Raw genomic sequence first — 18,905 nt, 5'->3', positions numbered from 1 at the left:
TTGAAGGAAACAGGACAATCTGAAAATTATGAAGTCATTTTAAGAGGCAGAAAGCTCATGAATTATATCATATGAAACTAGCAAGGATATAAACTACAGTATGGGTCTTCTCAAGCAATACAAATCAGTAGTGTAAACACCAATGACAGCAGTGAGCAGACTGAAGAACACAACATCCAGAGCAGGGTCTTCTGAAAGCGGTTAGTCTTGCTCCCGGCACCACAGATACCATATACTTTGGCCTTATAGAAGGTGGCTGAGGAGTGGGTAACCACTAGGGTTGTACATATGTTGCTTTCTCTCAGGTAACGGTCCAAGGACAAGACAGGGTAGAGAGATAAGGTACAGAAGTGCTAAACTATTGCCAAGGCAATTCTGATACAGATATACAAAGTGGAATGGAAATCCCTTAAAGTTTATGAAAAATGCTGATAAGCATCGGAGTTTTAGAATACTGGATGACAATTCTGAGTGGGTCATGCAAATTACATATTCAGAATAGAAATGAGAAGATACATGAGACTACTGCTTAGAATACAGATGCAGACAATATCATTCGAACTTTTTGGACTATGACTAACAGGCTTAAAAAATGCAGAGCAATCTAATGTGTAAATAATGTATAAAAATGCAAGACAAGCCAATGTGATATATATCATAAAAAACTCAAAGCATTATCCTTAATACCTGCCATGGTATCTATTTCTATTCACTCATTTTTAAATTCTAAATTAATTTAAAAAGTTGTAGTTTGGTCTAAAAGACATTTATATTAAAAAGAGAATGCTGTGATCATTTTGTAGAATTAACTCTAAAGATATGACTGATAAATCCAGAAGAGATGTTCTTTGAAAAGGGGAAAAAAAATAGAAAAGCATAAAATTAAGGACTGGTTTAGGGTAGGAAAAAGGCCACAGGGGGAAAAAAATAGGGTTAGAGGTTTGAAAAAAACCAATATCCAAGAGGGCAAGATTTGCTGGATATGGTGGCACAAACATGTAATCCCAGAACTTTGGGAGGCTGAGGCAGGAGGATTACAATTTTGAGTCCTTTCTGGGCAATTTAAGATTCTGGCTCACAATGAAGAAAGGGCTACGGATGTAGCTCCATGTGAAGGCTCTGGATTCAATTCCCATACTGAACAACAAACAGATAAATAAATAAATAAAATTATAAAAAGTCATGGGTAAGTCAACAAAGCCTTTTGTTTAAGACATGACTTTTTCTCTACCGCAGTGCTTGCCAAAGCTTAGTTCCAAACTAATTTGAGATGGGTTATTTCAGCTTGAAATACTGGAACCATCGTAGATTCACTAAATTAAACTCACTGGTAAAGGTACCCAAATTGGCTACCTTTTGTCTAGTCTTTTTATCTCAGAACCTTTTACAAAGAAGCTTTCAAAGTTCTATTTTTCAAGAATACAATCTCACTTCACACATTAAATATATTTCTTAAGAGCCACTGAGTACTTCTACACCAAACTCTCATTTTCCTGAAGACAACCATGCCAATTTTGGAATTATGCTTACTGGGAAACAAAGCAGCTCTGGGGTGTTTAGCCTTTAAACAAACATTCTTTATTCATCTCTTTCTCCCTGCGACTTATGTAAGAGGCCAAAAGGACTCATACTTTATTGTCCTTATTCAATTTAGAGGCACATGTATTTAAAATTACAATGTGCTGTTAACACATTCCATTTTTACTTTGATTTGCGTGAAAGAGCTTTAACTACATAAGCACCCTAATCAAAAGGCATTTATCAGGACAGGCACAAAGTGCCACAGGAAGAGCTTACTAGAAAATATAAAGTTGGGGATTTGGAGTCATCTGCCAAACTATATTTCTTTATATGGAAAGTGTGGTTAACAAAAAGTATTTGTCAACTTGTTAACAAGAGATACCCACGAAGTCTGAGAAGTAAATCATTCCAAGATAGGAATCATAGCTAATAATAATAGCAGTTAGCATTTATTCACTTGTCATAAGAGGTAGGTGAATCCTTTATATGCATTAACTCATTAAGCCTTACCATCCTATAAAGTATCACTTTAGACTTTAATTTCCAGATGAGGTATACAGAGTTATGTAAATTTCCTGAGAATCCCACAGCGAGAAATCGGTAGACTGAAATGCAGGGTGTTGTCTCCTGAATCTATACTCAATGTGGATTACACTGTATCTTTGTCTATAGGGAAAAGGCTTGCTGTTTATGTTCTGGTTTATTTCACTCTGCTCTTCAAGATAATTTGGGTCTACCTCATCCCTGTTTAGCTAGCGGATCACATCATACTGCATTTGAAATAAAATAGGAATCCCAGCTCTTTGAGGTATCTCCATATTGATTTCCATAGTGGTTGCACTAGTCTGCACTCCCACCAACAATGGAGAAGGGTTCCTTTCTTCCCACAACCCTGCCAACATTTGTTATTGGTTGATTTCTTGATAGCAGTCATTCTTTGTGGGGTGAGGTGGAGTCTCAGTATTATTTTCATCTGCATCTCTCAAATGACCAGTGATGTGGAACATTTTTTCCATATATATTTACTTTGCTGCCTTTACTTTGTCTGAGAAATGTCTGTTCATTTCAGATGCCCATTTTTGAATCGGGTCTTTATATTGCGGGGGGGGAGGGCTCATTTTTTAAAGTTCTTTATATATTCTAGATAATAGTCCTTTGTCTGAGGAGCAGCTGGTAAAATTTTTTTCCCACATTGTAGATTGTCTTTTAGTTCTGTTAGGAACTAAATCCTTTAAACATTGCTGATAGAAAGTAAAATGGCATAGGTGTTTTGGAAAAGTTTGGTCATTTCTTTACTAAATATGAACTTGCTATCCGATTTGGCAAACGATAAATGTATGCACATAGATTGTACTAATGTTGTATTACTGGTACATAATATTGTACCAAAATTATGTAAGAAATAACCACAGGGGGAAACTGGTTGAAATTACTTGGGACCTCTCTGCCCTATCTTTGCAACTTACTGTAAATCTATGATTATTTCAAAATAAAAATTCATGAACTGTGTTGGAAAAATATAGAAAACCAAATAATCCTAATTGTTGAGTATGTTACAACCATCCTGAAATTATTCTATATATTGGTTTTCATTGCCCAAAATAACAGGAATAAAAATACGTACATAGACAAAAAATAGGAATCCCAAAATTTGCATAAAAATGGGAATTCATCATCACACATAAAATAGAGACTTATTTTAAAACATGCTTCATTCTAAATATCAGGGCAGTAAAGAATGAGAAATTAGAGTCATTCATAGGAAAATGGATACATATTGAGGATATACTCCTAAATGAAATAAATAAGTCACACATATATAAATACCAAATAGTTTCTCTGGTGTGATTAAACTATAACAGTACATAAGATCCTAATGATACAATGGACAATGTGAAATAGGAAGAAAAGGGCTAAAGGTGTAGGGAAAGTGGGAAGGGTAGGGGAAAGGGAAGAAGGGAAAAGAAAAAAATATGAGGAAATGAAAAAATGGAAATGAAGTGTTTGTAAAGGGGGAGGGGAAGAGGGGTGAAAGGAGGGCAGGGACAAGGGGAAAAAATGAGAACCAAGACCTGTCATGCAAAGGTATAAGATCCCAATAATGAATGTAACTGTACTGTATACCTAAAATGTACCAATAAACTCAATGAGGAAAAAATAAATAAATAACAGGGCAGAATAGCATAGTGATTTAGGACTGTGCTTCTCAAATATTAATAAACCAAACATTGCTTGTAAAAATGAAGATTTTTAGCAGGTCTGAGATTCTGTATTTCTAACCAGGTCCCAAGTGCTGAGATACTGCTGGTCTAGAGGAGTCACACTGCTGGTGCCAGACCCAGTCCACTACTTAACTAGTTGTGTAACATCATCATACACATCTACTCCATCTATAAAACAGAAAGATCACTAGAAGATTGTATTAAGATTACAAAATAACCAATACATAGTACTTAGAATAGTCCCTGGCATAAAGAACTCAATAAATGTTATCTCTTGATAGCACTGAAAAATATTAAAAGCATATATTTTATCCCATTAGAAAGCCATTTATAGAACTGAGTGATATAGTAGAAATGCTAAACAAAATCTCCTCTTTCTTTTCCAAACAGTCACTAGAACATCACTGTACAATGAGGGACATTAAATACATAAGTTAGATTCACTATCCAACTTTATTAAATACATAAATCTGAAGCGGCTCTAAATGAATTTGCATGAAGCTGGCTTGGTTTGATATACTTAAAGATCATATTTTGTTTTTATGCTAAAAGACTTTTTTATACTTCAGGTACACACTGAGTTCCAGTTCATTTATTTGAATAGCTTCCACTAAATTTAGAAATAGCCATTTTTGCTTAAAATTTTTCATTTTTATGAAATACATTCCAGAAGTAGGATTAGTATGAACAATAACAATGATTTTAAAAATGTGTTAAAGGAAGAACACTGCTATAGTTTAAGTGAGTTTGAAGGATTTAAGCAAATCCTTCATAGATAACTGTACACATTTTCAAACCACTAAAAAGCACAGCATGATGACCTCTTGCTGTGGAGGTTGGGGTTTAGAGAGAATATTTCTATTAGAATTGTGGTGATTTAGGAATGATATTATAAGGGAGGAAGTAAGGGAAATTGTAAGTAGGAAAAATAAAATTAAAACAAAATCCCAGACCAAAAATAAAGACAAAATTTCACAGCACCTTCTAAATGAGAACTAAGAAATTTATCAAATTCAACTGTGGTTAAAAAATAAACAGAAGGAAGGTAATACATTAGAAAATGAGATTAATCTTCTCTTGGCATTGATACAAATCAGAAAGGGTAGAACCGTAGTTAAAGAGGAAATAAGAGAAATACAAGTGTTTTAGTTGGTGGGTATCTTTAGGAATCAGAATAAAGGTTAATAATTTTGCCTATCTTTTCATCTTTGATTTTTCTAATACTAGTGATTAAATATTAGGAATGTATTATTAGGAATAAATATTAGGAATAAATAAATTAGGAATAAATAAATATTAGGAATAAATCCTAATACATTTATTTTTCTCAATAAAACCTAGATTCAACATAGATAATGTAGACTGCTATTATAAGATCATAACAGGTAAGAACTGAGGAAAAGCCAAGCATCATGGAACACGCCTGTATTCACAGCTCTTAGGAAGCTGAAGCAGGGGTATCTAGAGTTTGAAGCCAAGCGGAGTTTATAGAGGAACCTTGTCTCAAAAGAAAAGACAAATCAAGAAAAAATGGAGGATTATGAGTGACTACATGATTCCTTCATTTTTCCCCTTTTTCTCTTTCTCTGCAAATTAGAATAAGGAATGCTTCTGGGGTCTTCCTTCATGACTGCTGTGATACCAGAATTTTTTTAAAAATTTACTCTCATCAGATTGTACTTTGTGTAAGACAAGGATTACTTTTAAAAAAAGATTTTACAAGAAAATGCTTTCTTGGGAAGGACTATATTTGGAAGTTTATGAGACAGGATTTACCTGTACTCAACTATATAAAATAAGGATTCTTCAAATGAAATACAACTTGAGTATTAGTGAAAAAACAATCATTGTGAGAACCATGATTCTTAAGATTTTTAAGGCAACAACCAACAAAATCAAATCATAAGGATAAAGGTACAAGAAGAACAGTGTGTGAACAGAATTATACCAATATCATGTCTTGTTATTTGGGTTCACATTTTTCTCAATCAAAAATGTCCTGAAAAAAAAAAGTCCTGAAAATGCATGAGCTAACTTTTTCCATTTACAAGGCAGGCATTAGCTGTCCCTCAACAACAAGGAAACAAGGAACTCCAGTTTGGTATGACCTATTATGCCTCTTAGATTCATCATATGCATTTTTTAATGACCTCGAACCAAAGGAAATGTAGAAATCTATTTGAAAAGTTGACATTGAGGTTGTGACACCAACCACAACAGCAAGAGAATTTAAAGTAAAACTGACACAAAATCCCCAAATCAGTCTGTTACCTTCCTAATTTAAAGAACATTTCCTATGTGAAATAGTGACGGCATGTCAGCCCTTACTTTGAAACTTCAGAATTTTGTCATGTGGTGTTTGTGTCACAACCGTAATATTATTTAAATTTACTTTTTAATATATATTATTTAAAAATATCTTTGAATTGAAGATACTATAAAGCTTTGAAGAAGCCAACCTCAAAGCACTGCATTCCTAGGGTGCCACTGTTATTAGAAGTAGTGCATAAAAAACATTTGCTGTTGACAAATCTAATTCATTAAAAGGTGAGATGGATGCATTTTAAAATAACTGGCTGGCATCATTATCTGCAGCCTTTTATAAATTATTCCTCTTTTCTCTTTTGACTGAACTTGTCAGAGTTCCCTTTCAGAGCCTGAGTGTTACGCCTTATAGTCAATGCTTTCAACATGTTCAGACAAGTCACAAGTTAAACAAGTAGTGGTATTTTATTTTCTAGAAATGAGAAAGGGTAACAGAAATACATATTATTTTCTAACATTCATTGTTTTTTTTAAGGAGTGGAGCTGACTAAACAGCTGCACTCTATTGTCTGCCCACTATCCCATCTTTTTAAAAACTTTTATTTATTTATTTATTTATTTATTTATGTATGTATGTATGTATTTATGTTTGGTACTGGGGATTGAACTTGAGACCTTTTGCTTGCAAGGCAGGCTACAGAACCACTGAGCCAAATCCCCAGCCCCTTGCTGATTTTTTTTTTTTAAAGTAAAGTCCATTACTAGAGGTTTCATCATGCACAAAAAAGGTAAAAATAAAGTTGTCCTGTGTGCATAGAATGAGGAATTTCAGAAGAAGGGACACAAGGGGATTTGCTGGCAACCTTGCTGTACGGCAAACCTTGCTGAAAATTTGGTTTAAAAGTTGAATTGTGCTTCCCCTGACATCAGAGATCAGGTATATCACAAGGCTGACAGCTGGCTGGCACACTAACTTCCTAGAGCAAAGTGCTAACTGTATTCTCTTAGAGGCCAAAGGAACAGAATTATAGAAGCCTTCATGGAAAATGAATAGGCAGATTTCAAATTATTCAAAATATGAATAAAAACATTTTACCAAATATTTCAAAAGATTCTAAGAATGAGCTGGTGTTTTAATCTTAAGCAAGTAGAAAATTATTTCCTTTCTAGCTGTCAGTGGGACAGTCTTTTCTTTAGAAACTTCACTTTTCCCAAATATATAAAATGCACTATAAATAATTAGACAAAGTCTTCTCACTGCCTTGGGTAGGGAGGTACACATTCACAACATTAGTTGCTTACACTGGAAGTGTGAATTTTATTATTAAATTCTAACATAGGCTTGACCATGAAGAAGGGACACTGGAAAAACATGAAGATACCCTGAAGATGGGGTACTGGAGAAAAGCTGATGAACAAGATGGCCCACAGACTGTAGGCACATGCATAACAGTGGTGCCTTAAAAAATGCATGTTCGAAACATTCATTTCACTAAAAATTGGTCACTTGGAAAAACTAGTTCCAAGAAAGCAAAGCACAGTTGTACCATATAAAATAAACAATGCCATGCAATCCAATTAATTTTTTTTCCTGTTTAGTTACTCGATGCCCCAGACTTTATGAAAACCACTTTTTCCCCTCTCTTCTGAGTGATCTTGTTTAAAATGCATTCCCAGATCTTGCCATTTAGTATTTATGTCATAATCTTGTTATTATTATTATTATTTTTTTTTTTTTTTTTTTTTTTTTTTTTTTTTTTTTTTTTTACCAAGGATCGACTTGGGTCCTGGTGATTGCTACGCAGGCAGCGGCACCACTGAGCTAAATCCCTGGCCCAAGATTTTAAAAAAAGTATTGAGGGGGAGATAGGAACTAACAAAAATGAAGAGTCATCATTATAAAGTGTTCAAGCTAAGTTAGATGAAAAATAATTCACAGAAGAAATAGGAAAAAGCCCAAGAATATATAAAGAGAGCTGTAAAGGAAAGATCTGATATTTTTGTCAAAAGACTGAAAAATGATTTGTTGAAGTTTGTCCAAGAAACTATGAATCTCCCTTCTCTATATGTACAAGCAAATATCTTTATTTTTTCTTCCTTGACAGTGGTCAAATAGCTGACTGGGTACTATAGATAGACAGACAGTAAGGAAATTAACCATACTGAGAACTAGAAACAATATGGGTATGGGTATCCCAGAGAAATATATGGCCTTTATCTGACTTCTACATACTACTGGTTCCATGTTTACTCCAAAGCAAGCTGTACCAGTAAAATCAGTGTCATCTAAAAAAATAGAGATGTGTTATATACACACACCAATTCCCCACAAGGAATGTAATCATTATGCATTGCAAACATATATTAATAATAACATGAAAATGGAAAATAAATTTTAATTTAAATTTGGAATTCAAATAGAATTGATAGTATAACCAAAAAAAAAGTCAGTACCATCCAAATACAGTTTCTACACAGCTTTTGACTCTGGTTCTTGGCTGTGTATTCATATTAGAAAACATTCAACATTTGAAGAAAAAAATTCCATTTGAGGCTGAGATAAAACAAAAAACCCAAATAACAAAAATGAATCAATTAATAAAGCACATTTTTGGCTATCTTAAAAGAACTGAGACACAAAAATTTGCATGCATAAAACAAGACCAGAAGTAGGACTTTCAGCTAGGGTTGAGTATAGTTTACAAATATTCTTCCCAAAATGTTAGATTTTTTGTTGGTGGTGGTGGTGGTTTTTGTTGGGGTTTTTTTTGTTTTTTTTTTTTTTTTGGTACCGGGGATCGAACTCGGGTCCTTGAGCTTGAGAGGCAGGCCACCGAACCGCTGAGCTAAATCCCCGGCCCCCAAGATGTTAGATTTAATCAAGACTTCAAAGATATTAAAAATGTGTCCTAAAAACTAAAGATGACCACATGTAAATAAGAGCAATGAATGAAAAACAGAAATTCTCAATAAAGACACAGGAAAAAAGTTTTTTCAATCTCAAAAGCATTGTAGGAAGAGAAAACATTCCCTGGATGAACTTGATAGTATATTCAAGATGACTGAAGAAAAAATTAGTCATTTAAGATGGATAAATATGTTATCCACAAACAAAATCATATGAAAACATATAATAGGACAGTGAAAAAGGTATAGAACAATATTTGAAAAAAATATGCTACAAAAAACATTAATCTACGTATCAAAGGAAGCTGAAGGGACACCAAGAAAGATAAATATAAAGGGACCCACATTTATATATAACCAAACTACTGAAAGACAAAGTATTAAAAGCAGCCAGAAAAACAGTTTCTCACAGACAGGTGAACATCAATATGGTAAACAGCTAATGTCTCAGATGCGACATTCTCAAATACAACGGTCACCAGAAATCAGTGGAATGAGAAATTCAAAGTATGTAAAGAAAAATTGCCAACCAAATATTCTACATCCAGAATAACTGCCGTTTAAAGGCAAAGTAAAGCCATTCCCTTTAAAACAATATGAAATAAAGATTGAGAATTAGTTGCTAGCTTTTCACAAGGTTAACACAGAATGCGTACACACTAAAAGTAAGAAAAAAGGAGGAAGTCAGGAAAGAACAAAGGAACTGAGATGGGAATAATATAAAATGGAAACTCAAGCATATCAGTAAGTACTTTAAATGTGAATCATCTAAATACCTGAGTCAAATGGCAAAATTGTCATACTAGGTAAAAAAGACTCAACTATATATTTTCTGTAAAAGCTACATTTTATATTCAAAGATGTAAAAAAGGTTATAAGTAAAAGAATAGAAAAATACGCCATGTTTACTGTTTAGTAATCATAATAGAGCTGGCATTGCTTTGTTAATATTAGATAAAATAAATTTTATGAACTATATGGTGGTACATGCCTGAAATCTCAGCATTTGAGAGGTTAAGGTACTAAGACTGCCACGAGTTCAAACCCTGAGTTTGCAATGCAAAAGGGCATCTAGAAAAGATATATACTGTCAGCTGGAGAGGCCCCCAAAGACTTTTTTGATGAGATTCATGTTAATATTAAATGTAATATTAACAAATGGGTTTTTCAAATGCTATATAATACATCTATACAATATACTAAGGTATACTAAGATTTGGAAGATCAGCATACTTCAGTGGATCAATTTTTAATACTTTACAAAAGTCAGTGCAGTATGTAATATAATCATATGTTTGTAAAAGATCCATTCAAAGTATCAGGTGGACCAAAGCATTTTAGAGTAACAAAGGAGAAAGAGCAAACTGATGTGGTTTCATTTCCTATACTGCAATTAAATTAGGCAACTACTGCTTCTTAAATTTTGATATACAATCAATGAAGAATATCCACAATTATCTAAAAAGGGCTTTTTTCCCAACTATATCAAAGTGTAACGTTATATTTTATTTGTTTCAAAACAACATATGACAATCCACTGAATGCAAATGAGATCTGGAATTCAACTCATTTCTATTATGTCAGACATTTGCAAAATATTTTTTAAAATGCCACTTTCAGTAAAATATTTGTTTTGGAAAACAGTTACTTTTTAAAAAATTCTGTCTAATGCACTTGTAATGGTTTATTACTGAAACCAAATTTAAATACTTTATAATATTATAAATGCAAGTAGGTATATTTATATAAATAACTCTGAGGTGCTCTGTAATTCTTAAGAGTATAAAGGACTCCTGAAACCACAGTTGGAGAACTGTTGAGTCAGATAAATGAGAAAGCCCAGAAAGATAATGACAAGTAACATTAGTTGTAAGAAAAACCATAGGCAGCCCCTAAGGATATCAAATTGAAGATGGCACACAGAAACAGAGCCTGAGAAGGCTCCATGTACAACCAGTCCAACTCTGTCTCAGTCAAAGCTGTGAGTAACAGAACAGGGCTCACTTTTGAGAAACCATATTGCCCCTGGGCATTTCTGAGGGCAAGTATGAATATATACTAGATAAGGAAAGAAGTGTCTAAAAAATGTAAAGGAATGCACTGTCACGTGATTATACAAAACTTACATTTTGAAAAGTGAAAAAAATATTTAGTGAGCTGTAGTTTTAAAAAGTAAGGAAAGCTGGGTATCGTGATGCACACCTCTAATCTGAGACTGTGGAGGCTGAGGCAGGTGGACTGACGTGAGTTTGATTCCAGCCTGATATATAGTGACTTCAAGGCCAGCCTAAACTGCACAGGAAGACCCTATCTCAAAAAATAGAGACAGACAGAGAGGAGGAAGATGGGTAAATAATGTCATGGCACAAACTTAGCAAACAAGTACTGCAAGTGACAGAGAAGTACTATCGTAGTGAGCAGCTGGGATGCCCTAAGGAGAGCAAACAGGAAGCCTTTTGGGAAACATGATATGAAAGAGCCCTAAATTTAGATTGAGATCTTGCTTCTGGTTCAATTCCTGAGTTACTTGTACAAGTTAAATCACCTTTTCAGTCTTCATTTTCTCCTATAAGATAAAGGATATCTAAATACCTTCATTTCAACTGTGATTCCAAGTAACAAATACATTTTATATTCTGAGAAAAAAACTTATTTAAAACAAATCTGTAGCCTATTACCAAACTGATGGGTCATAATTTTTCATGAAAAGTAATATACTGTTCAGTTTCTCTAGTTGTTTATAAAAATAAAAACAGGTTTAACTTTTAATATCTAAACCTTGGAAGCAGCCTATATATTCATGAACAGATGAGTGGGTATAGAAAATGTGGTATTTATACATATTGGAGCACTACTTTCTCATAAAGGATAAATTCGAGTCATTTGTAGGAAAATGGATCCACCTTGAGATCAGGTTAAGTAAAACGAATCAGACACACAAGCTTAAATACTGCATTACTTTCCTTATATGAGAAGGTCAAAGTATAAATAATTTCTTTAAAACAAAATAAAGACAACAGAAAACAGGGAGATAGAGTTTTACAGATGAGAAAGGATCTAGAGATGGGGGGTGGGGGAGATGAAGAGGAATAAAAAAATTAAGATATGTTAAGTACATGACCCCACTCCTCATTATAGATGTAAACATTACAAACTCCAAACATGTACTAATAAAAATGTTAAAATGTAAGATATAAACTTTGAGTGTGAAAACAGTGATAATTTTGATCTTTTTAGCCAGTTATTTTTTGATAGGCAAATGAATTCATATTTTAGCTAATATTTAAATTATGAATATTAATATTACTCAGCTATTTAAGACTGATGTTGTATTTTGGGGTTACCTAAATTCCAAAGTTTAAGCAGCAGCTTGTGTTTAACTCCCACTAATATCGGTTGCTTAGCTAATATTTGCATTTGTAACTCTTTTTTGAAACATGCCTTTCGATTCCTTAACTATTGTCTAGTAGAATTGTATTCTAAAATATAAGAAGTTAATTTTAAAAAGTTATGCCTCCGATGGGCATGATGGCACAAGCTTGTAATCCTACAACTCAAGAGGCTGAGGCAGGAGAATCTACACAAGTTCAAGGCCAGCCTGAACTACCCAGCAAGATCCTGTCTCAAAATGTAAAACAGAAACAGAAAGACAAACATGTATGCCTCAAATGTGAGTATCAGTACCTGGCAGCAGGGACTGTACTTTTCATAAGGATGAGAGGAGCTGGGCATAGATAGTAAAATGCATGCTGATATTCAAGCACACCTATAAACTGCTGCATATAACTGCTGTTGATTATTTTTACTAACAGCTAAAGTTTCACCATCAGCACAGTTAAAGATTTCTTTGAACAGGGGAGGGCAGAAGTTTAATATTACTCTTAGTCTGCTCTTTCCTCCCTCTCTTCATAGGTTGTCAGACCCCTATTGAGGTCGGAGAGCACTTCCCACCTACTCCTGCTCCTTCTCTTTCATCTTTAGTTTTCTTAACAATGTCTTCCACATAAACTCCCTCTTGGTGTATGTTTCTAGGGGACTTTAAAAAAAATTCTATAGCACCAGCCACCATATTAAACTATTCTGGGTACTCATGTAATCTTCATAAAAAGCTCTCTGAAGACATTAGTCCCATTTTACAAACAAGAAAACAGAAGAAAATAACTTTCCCATTATCAAACAACTAGTTAGAGTTAGGATTTGAATCCAAATCCATTTGACTTCAGAGTTACAGCCAAATATTTTATTTTAAAACAATAGCTTTAAAAACAAAGCAAAGTCGTTTTACACTTAATTCTGGTAAACCCATGGAAATTGTCAATTCAAGAATTTAGTAATTTCTTCAAAATTATATATGTAAGTTCCTAAGTTTGAGCTCATACCCTATTTTCCCCTGAATTTAGCTGTTTATACCGTATTACCTAACTTACCAAAATGACAATTTTCTTCTTCTCTTAGTATATGCTAAATCTTTTTATGAGGTAGATGTTTCCAGCTATGCACTGACATTTGATTTTGGCTTCTGTATCTGGCCAAAGTCTGTATTTAGCTTTGTTGGATTTTAGAAAATAAATACAACAAAATGGCTACTTCAACATTATTCATGAAATCTCATGTGTGATCAATGAGTATGCTAATGTCAGAATGCCTGTATGGTCCCAGAAAGGGTGGAATGCTGACCTGGTACTTCTCTGAAGCTTCCCACCTCACTACCAAATGTAATGCGCTTATGTGTTGCTTTTGTCAGTCCACTGAATTGCTTAAAAGGTTAAGAGAAACTAAGATAAAGGTAAGCATTTCAGCATGGCTATCCCACTTGTGCATACAAGGGGAAGCTGACTGCGTGCTCCATGGTCCTGTTTGATTCACCCTTCTTTTCTTGAACTAATGATTTCTATAAAAACACAGATCTTACATACCTACTAAACACATACCCACACAGTCACCCACACAAGGGGAGGGGATGAAAGATTCTTATGTGGAGCCAAGACCCAATGAAGGCAATTCATACTTTTAAGGTGTCAAAAGAAACCAGTTATGCTGGTTGCCTCTGAAAAAGAAAACAGTATAGCTGGGCTAGCTCGTGGGTTATGCAAGTTGTGCCATGTGTACAAATATCCAAACCAGGGGGCAAGTAGGGCCTGAAGTCTAGCTTATACTTGGCTTGCTATGTGTCCAGCATGGCTGTCACCATACCGGAAAGGATGACTTCCAGAAGAGACTGCCTTTTACTAAAGTATACAAACTGCTGTTTGGAGTAGCTGTGATTCAGGAAGGCAAAGCGGGGGAAGGAGGATATTGTCTCATTATACGCCCTTTCGTATCTTCTTAATTCTGTGTCAACTTTAAATATGTTCATTAAAAACAAATAATTTTCAATGCACATCATAAGTACAACATGTATATATAACTCACAGATTATCATTTGTCCTATAATTTGTAACAAAGAAATATATGTATACGTCAAACTTTTCTAACAGCTTTTATTGTACCATTATTTAACAGTGGGATGTCAGTTGGAAAGTTACAATACATTCAACAAACTGAACAGTATGTAAGTCCTGAAAACATTTTATAGAATAAACTTTATCAATATGGAAAAATTCATGATATATCCACGTGGGAAAAAAAGGTCACAAGAAAAGAGGTAATTAGAACATTTTTATTTAAAAAAGAAATAAGTCTGTAAGAATGTAGAGAAAATATGAGTATTCCTGAGTAGTGACATTATGGCAATTTTTCATTTCATTCTTCTTTTTAGTTTATTTGTATACTCTAACATATCTAACAAATGGGTATGTTTCCAAAACAAAGAAAACAAACTCTCATTCCACTGTACCCCACCACGGTTATACAAATGATTATTGGGAAATTCTAACATCTTCAACACATTCACACTCTTATGTATAGCTTGTCCTACCTTAGCTTTATCATTAGCATTCACCATCCAACATATCCAGCAATACGTTTACTCATTATCTTTTGTGATCCCTCTGTCAAGATCTTCACCATCCTTGAAGGCCCACACACAATATAACTTCTTCATTTTAAGTCTTTTTCATCTGCCCTCCTGAAAGCAAAACTTTTCTCTATATTTCTTTGTTTTGTGATCAACAAGTTTGTAAATTATCCCTTAATTCACTACTTGTGTATATCTTTAGATCTCTTTGTAGACTATTTTTGAAGAGATTCTTTACACCTGTCTAATTCATAAAGCATTTTCATATCCACCAATCTTTTATCCTCACAAGAGCGAGGAAGAACGAAAGTCTATATTTACTTAATGGCAACTGTGTTAGTCAATATGTTTGGGCTTTGTATATATAAATTCGCTTGAGCCTCAAAGCAGTTCTGTGCATCCATTTTGCATATAAAACAATCTCAAAAAGGTTCTGTGACTTATTAGTGTCAGATGATGGTAAAAATGAACAGCTCAGATTTTGTAAAACTCTGGTTTGTTCTTTCCATTACAAAAACACGATTGTGTGTTGACCAATGAAAAAAACAAACACATGTAAAGCTTCACTTGAAGTGTTTCTAATACATTAGATCTGCTACATAATACGTAGGAGAAAACTAAAATCGGGATTTTAGAGGTGGTAGGGACTTTACAGATTATCCAATCTGACCCCTAAATTGTAGAAGAGAAATATATTGCCCTTCACACACATTTAAAAGCTGAGCTAGGAGTAAAGCCTAACTGGAGGCAGGATAGCAATGAGATTAAGAAGAGGCCTTTAGAGTTAGATGCAATTGTTCAAATCACAGCTTTAGTACTTAATAACTGTGTGTACCAAATTAGACCAAGTACAAAGCTTAATCTTTGCCTTAGTTTTCTCAACTTTTAAAAGGAAGTTAATACCCAATAGTGTTGAGAGAACTAAATACTACACTGCATAAGAGGGTAAACACTCAATAAATATTAGATATTCTCTCATCTCCTGCCTCAGTCCAGCCTTTTTTGCAGGATCCTACCCTTATGGATGAGTGTGGAGTGAATATCACACAGATGGGTCAATAATAAATATGCATTCATTTATTTATGTAGTAAGTCCTTTTAAAATAATACATGTATATTTTTTGTTGTAGACTTTTACATGTACAAACACTTTTGTAGTAGCAAGTAACATTTTTAAAATGGATAGTCAACCAACCAATGTTTTTGAGCTCCTACCAAATAGAGGTACAGTGTTAGATGCTGAAAAGACAGACATAATCTGAACCTTCATAAACCCTAAAATTTGATAGAAAGTAAAATGTCCGTGAGATCATCCTATGGGATATGCAAAAGTACATAATTACGTCATTGGAATGTAATTAAATACATGTCAGTATTTGAGGTTAGTTGTATATGTATAGTGTCTTTCTGTAGAACAAGGCATTCTTTAAATTCTTTTTTGTTTGTTTGTTTGGTACTGGGGATCAAACTCAGGTTCTTGCGCCTGCAAGGCAGGCAGCAGAACTACTGAGCTAAATCCCCAGCCCTATTCTTTAAATTCTATGTCATTTACAGTATTGGTTGGATTGAATTTTAATGAACTCACTTAAATTAGGCTATTTCTCATTCTCAATATAAGATACTGGAATGGGCCAGATTAACACTCTACTTTAAAATGTGTAATAATTATCATCTGTCTGAAAGCTACAGTAAAGCAGAAAAGTTCTGCTAATAATCAGTAAATCCTGAAAATATGAATTTGTGCTTATTCACTCACTCTCGACAAACACACACACATGTGAAAAGCTGCCTTTGAAGACAGCTGACACTCGACTAGTATGTTGGTGGCTTCCCATATCTTTTGGTTTTGTCCCTAGTTTTATGCTCATGTACACTACAGGCACTTGAGGTTGTAGGATAAGTGGCCAAGGGTAAATGAAGAAAAGAAATTACATTATTCTCATGTAAAAATTTCCTATGGTGATGAACATTCCTTAAATTCCTTTATCTTCAAGTATTAGTTTACACTGACTTCTAAATGTCCCATACTATTTAGCCAATTTTGCCTGAAAGTGAAAAGAATGATTCTATAATGTTTATGAGAGGAAGTATAGATTACAGCCAATGATTATAGTCAGGTAGACTGGACTCAAATCTCAAGTACACCTCTAAACAGCTTAATGTGTGAGAAATTACAACCTTAAGTCTCAGTATAAAATGACCAGAAATATATAATTTTTCTTTTTCTTTTTTTAATCAAAATGAAGAATGTAAATGTCTGGCTGATAGTAAACAATTGTGATAAGTGTAAGTGGTTGATTTGATTAATTTGAATGGAGAAATTAAGAGCAGTGATAAAAAGAAAATCCCTGCCCATCTAAAAAGCAATTGCTATAAGGAAATAACATGCAATCTCCCTGAAAGAATTTTCAAATGAAGAACTAAAGAAAAATGATGGAAAATGATGAAAAATGATGAAAAATGGTAAAATCATAAAAGCTTGTTGAATTATTAACCGACCAGGAGGTTAGAAAGTTCAATATGCTGTCCTAAGTATGGTTGCATTTCTCTCAAAAGGTAGGAAGAAACTTGTGTGCTGCCTTATGTTAGAAAAAGTTCCTAGTTCTCTTTTTGGAATGAGCTCTTTTAAGAAAACCAATCAGCTGCCTTTTATTGGGTGGAAAAGGTGGTTAGTGAAACACAAGGTGGCGAGTGAGAATTACTTACTAGGAGAAGCTGCATTATCCAAAAAAGAGGAAAGTTGACACTGTCACTAAGTAACACCTTTCAACTCTGAATGAAAATGAGTACCTTTCTTCACTTTATCCCTTTTGTCAGATGCGATTTCTCTTTACAACTATTCGGGCTACCTTAAACTTCCAAACAGAATTCTGAATCTTTCATTACTGAGAAACCTGAAGCAAAGTGAATATTCCTTTGTGAAAATACTTTTGGACGATAAAACGTGAGTTTAAATCCTAAGCATTATAAAGTTATCATATTTCACTAGTTTATAGCCACTGGGGGAAAAAAAGGCCTATTCTCACTAATTCAAACTTCAGCAGAAACATCTAATTACTTTCACTTGAGGAAGACCTCTCAACACCAGGCACAAAGTAGGTACAAGTTCTTCAGCATACTGCTGCCTCCCAGCATAGCCCTTCAGAACTACGGAAAGTATAACCGGGGAAAGGATGGGGAAAACAGCTCAAGAGAATCTAATGTAACCAAACCTTGGCAATGGGAGACTCTTTAGAAGACGGGACAACCCCAGTGGAGGTACACAGTGTCTTCGGCCTCGCCTAGGGATTCTTGGGGACCCAAGACCGAGTTCCAAGTTGACATAGATACTGTGAGTGGAGAAGTCGGTAAGCCCAGGTCCAAGGGCCTTCTCCAGCCACAAGAGGGATCAAGAGCCCCCAGGGATGCATGGGTACTCCTGGTTCAATCCTTGCCCACTCACTTCTCAGTCTGGCGGAAACGCTGCAACGAGCCTCACCTGCCGGAAATACCAGCCCAGGAGTCAATCAAGAAAAGCACTTACCGGTCGGTCTCCCAACGCCCGCACAGATCCAGCGAGAGCTCCACCAGCCAGAGTCAAGCCTGCAGCCTTCAGGCCACCCTGGCGACGGCTCCAGAGCGTCACTGACAACCACCCGGAAGTGGCACAACTGCTTCCGGTTCGGCGGAGCGCGCGGCGGGAAATTATTTCCCAGAGCCCGGATTAGTGGAGTCGTGAAACAGCGAATGGTGCTGTGGCAATCCTCACTCCCTTCGCCGCCGCCGCCGCCGCCACTGCCACTGCCGCCACTGCCCGAGGGAAGCAATTGAGACACTTCGGCCGGGAAGGTAAAGGACTTCAGCTCCGAAGACACAGTGTCCCCTGACTCTGGTGATGTTTCTTTCCCAGGCCGTGCCACCGAAGTTTCTGCTGTCCCCGACCGGGAAGGGACGGGGGCGGGAGGCAGGGACACCTGTTTGTCGCGCTTTCTCCAGCCGCCTCCGCACCCATCTTCCCGACCCGCTGCGCTCGGAGCCCGCGCGGGTCGCACAGT

General features: G+C 35.2%; 2 protein-coding genes across 2 annotated transcripts in view; one reads left to right on the top strand and one right to left on the bottom strand.

The window, feature by feature from the left end:
- The window catches only part of Kiaa0825 (KIAA0825 ortholog), a 360,888-nt gene extending 342,385 nt beyond the window's left edge, over nt 1-18,503 (bottom strand). Inside the window, exon 1 of the mRNA XM_010637195.3 lies at nt 18,395-18,503. The gene's annotated coding sequence lies outside the window, so the exon portion shown is untranslated. The remainder of the gene's footprint in view (nt 1-18,394) is intronic.
- Nucleotides 18,504-18,555: 52 nt separating this feature from the next.
- Nucleotides 18,556-18,905, top strand: part of Slf1 (SMC5-SMC6 complex localization factor 1) — a 58,057-nt gene continuing 57,707 nt past the window's right edge. Inside the window, exon 1 of the mRNA XM_010637197.2 lies at nt 18,556-18,699. The gene's annotated coding sequence lies outside the window, so the exon portion shown is untranslated. The remainder of the gene's footprint in view (nt 18,700-18,905) is intronic.

This window comes from Fukomys damarensis, unplaced genomic scaffold (genome assembly GCF_012274545.1).
Source record: "Fukomys damarensis isolate Sample0158 unplaced genomic scaffold, DMR_v1.0_HiC HiC_scaffold_3, whole genome shotgun sequence".
NCBI lineage: Eukaryota > Metazoa > Chordata > Mammalia > Rodentia > Bathyergidae > Fukomys > Fukomys damarensis.
Note: the sequence above shows the minus strand (reverse complement) of the source record. Positions and strands in the feature narration are given on the sequence as shown.